The 3,547-nt window shown below is 41.6% G+C and overlaps 1 pseudogene; it reads right to left on the minus strand.

Moving 5' to 3' along the window:
* Positions 1 to 456: 456 nt before the first annotated feature.
* On the minus strand, positions 457 to 1,590 carry LOC140944576 (uncharacterized; annotated as a pseudogene).
* Between the last annotated feature and the right edge of the window lie 1,957 nt (positions 1,591 to 3,547).

A 3,547-nucleotide genomic window follows, 5' to 3' on the forward strand; every position in this document is an offset into this window, starting at 1 on the left:
TTCATGATCAACCGTATCAAAGGCTGCAGAAAGATCCAATAGCAAAAGCAAAACACCGCGATGACTATCGATGGCTTTGAGGATATCATCCTGAATTCTTGATATCTGTAAATTCTTGATATCTGTAACACGTCTGACAGTTATCGCATCTTTTATATAGGGTACTGACATCTGTAAAAGAACAAGAGTGTTTTCAAACGGTAACTGCAATTTTCACTCGTAGCAAGGAAGAAAGCCATGCATTTGTCTTAAATTACAAGTCTTGAGTCATCATGGTGGATTAGCGTCTTTGCCTCATCCAAATAAACAATCTAGGGCAGGGAGAAATAACCTGGAAAAAACAAATGTGAACTATTCGTGGCCATCTGACGGTAGCTGTCTGTCTAACCCTGTCCCAGGGTTATTAGTGTACACTCCTTTATAAGCCACATGTGTAGGCTTAGCACAGATTGTCATGATGGTATGATTGTTGTCATTAAAGAAGGGGGTTACTCTAAGGACGGATACGTGTACCTCTTTTAACTTTCTTCACTCCTATGATCATGGCTCGACCGGTTATTTCGTAATGGCCGCTGAGAGATGTGTGGCAATAGTAGCATTCTTCCTCCTTGGGTTTAAGTGAAGACGGAAATTCGTCCAGTTGCTTGCCCTTAAGTGCCGCAGGTACCCTTTTTATCTGCATCTGATATTCCACAGCGTCTCTGAGGCCGCTACCTGATGGAGGGTAAAAGCCGCACGGCTTCTCGACACCTATGCTTTCCATGTCCTCGTCCGTCTCATCGCCTGTTTCGTAGTCTTGTTGAGCTTCAGTCGTTGGATCCTCAATTAGATGCCGCTCTTCTTGGTAAAGGTACCATTTGGACACTGCTTTGTGTACACAGGATATTTTCGTCCGTCAACAACGGCACGACGACTTGGCTTTTTTTAGTGTCGTACGAAACTACTACCCGGCAAAAACGTGACCAGTAATGAACGGCGCCTTCAAAAACAGAAAAATATAAAGTTCCTCGAGAATGTGCACCATACTCGTCACACGGAAATCGAACAATAAGCGGACTCCCGTGTTCACTAACTTGTTGCCGCTTTGCCATGCAGATATCTTTTTGCTTTATGGAGAACCAATTAAAACGACCCCCTACTATTTCTTCTAAAGATTCCTGGCGAAGATCTATGGGTTTTTCAGAAGGGCGTGCGTACTGTACACTTTATAAGTGTACGCATTCAAAAAGCAGGATGACCACTCTGTCTGGTTACTCGAGCAGCGTCCACGCATTCATCCAGCTCGCATGAGCTGGATACTTTTTTGGGATCGTATGCTGCACTGGTGAGGTGCTGGCAATGAATGGGATATATACATAACCCCTGAAAAGGTACGGCTTATCATAAAGAGGCCCTTTTCGAAATCAACACAGGCTCCCTTGAGATGTCTACCCGGGGATATGGTAGCCTCCATTTCCGAGTATGCTGATCCCGAATGTGTCTTTGCAGGGCTTTGTTGTGTGGATAAGCTTTCGAGCACTGTGGACATTCAATTTTAGCTTCCTTAGATGATGACGATGATTTTCTGCTTGCGGTGCTGCTCTCGAATTTCCAGATTTATTTTTTTGTCTCTCTTTAGTGATCAAAGGACAGACACGTTGACCTTGGAGTGAGTGTTGAGATGTACAGTCATTGCATTTTTCCGCTCACAAATTTGAAAACAGTAAGCGCAGTGCCACTGGCCTCGGTTTTCGAAAGTCCTTCCCGCTGTTGTCGAGCACTTCAGTACGCACGTCAGAATCGCTTTATGTGCAAGGACCAAAATAACGAAAAAAAAAATGTCAATTCACTGACGTTGCGTTGTTTCATTCCATTATTTCTTACTATGGTAATACACCTTAAACCATCTGGGATTTTAGGTAAAATAATACTGCATCCCGTCCAGTAATTTCGAAAAGAATTAAGTCCCACATGTGTCGTATACATTTTATAGCGTAGCTTAAAATGCATTTATATAGATCCAAAAGGACTCCGGAATAGCCTAAAAAGTGTTTTCAATTTATTTAGGAGGAAACCGTCGTTGGGTGCCCCAGCTTTATTCCTTTCTTAAGGAACATGTAATGTAAATCATTCAAAGATTAAAACAACTAAACAAAACAAAATCAGTTCTGTTCTGAAGGCTATCATAAGTCAGCTGATAAGTAACATCAATCTTGTTGCTGTCATCTCACAGTGTTTTAAGAAAACTAAAGTCATTCTCATACTTTTTAAAATTATCTTTTCCGATAATCGAACGCGAATATAAATGGTTCCCAATACCAATTGACCACAACTTTTTCACTCTGAATTAATATACTATGTCTAAATACAATTGTGTAATTTCAGATTGCTTCTTTCAGCGTTTTAACCTGAATCATTTAGATTGTTGATTTCAATATCCGGCACTTCTCCTTGCGTAACACAAGGCTATGTGTAAGGCAATGGAAACGATTGTATCCAAGTAAAACCTCATCACCTCAGGCATATTTTTGCATTGTTATCAATAGAGGACTAAATTTAATTTAATCACCGTCATTAGTAATTTTTTGGTCCCGGCAGTGCCTAGTACGAAAGTGCTCCTTAAGTTTACACGCTTTCGGCAACGGTTTTCTCTCCTCCCTCGGACAAAGGCTGCAATGATAGAGGCGACCATAACACGGCGCAGGACACCTGCCATCCCCACAACAGTCAAATAATATTGGAAAGTCTGCGTCAGCTGGGACGATGGAAATATGGTTTGTAAGACTCCCCTTCGAAAAACAGAAAGAAAGTTACCGTGTTGCAAAAATTAAAAGCTATTCAGTAAGGCTATTAAAATAAGCAGAAAACTTTTAATAGAAACTGAGCATACTTACCTCCATTTCAGCTTGTTGAGCCGGGCTTAAACGACCGGAAAAGGATGATCCTCGTGGCAACTAAGTCAACTGTGGTTGACCAGCTTCGTAACACAGCAATCCGAGAGGCCGATTCAAATGATCTTAAGTAGGGATGATATTTCGCTCATTTATACTTAACTGCTCGGAAATATACCTTTACACCCATCTTTACAAAAGGCCTACACCCTTACACCAACATCCGGCAATTTGCTTCTGCATGTTAGCACCTTAAGACCTACACCTTATTACCTACACCTTAATGCGGACATCCGCAAAATTGCTATACAGTTTGCTCAAAATAGGGTCCACAATCTAGCAAGTAACAAATCCTGATGTTTGAGTGCGCAATTTCAAATGAGAGGTCCCGATGAAGTCCCTTTGTCCCCAAACTTTGTCCTGTTTTAGTTCAATAAGTTCTAGTACTGTAAGAAAGGTCGATAACTCATTGCGAATGTATACGTATAAAGATATTTGAATTATCTCTTCAGTTATTTATTCAAAATTGAGGACTCGCAGTTACAACGCGGTTTGTCGGTGACCCAAAGGGTCATACCCCCCTCCCCCGCCCCCCCGCCCTGAATGTAAAGTGGACACGTAATAGACAAAAAGACATAACACGTGCATGAAGCCTGCTTAGATAAGGAAAGGTGCAC

This window comes from Porites lutea, chromosome 7, assembly GCF_958299795.1.
Source record: "Porites lutea chromosome 7, jaPorLute2.1, whole genome shotgun sequence".
NCBI lineage: Eukaryota > Metazoa > Cnidaria > Anthozoa > Scleractinia > Poritidae > Porites > Porites lutea.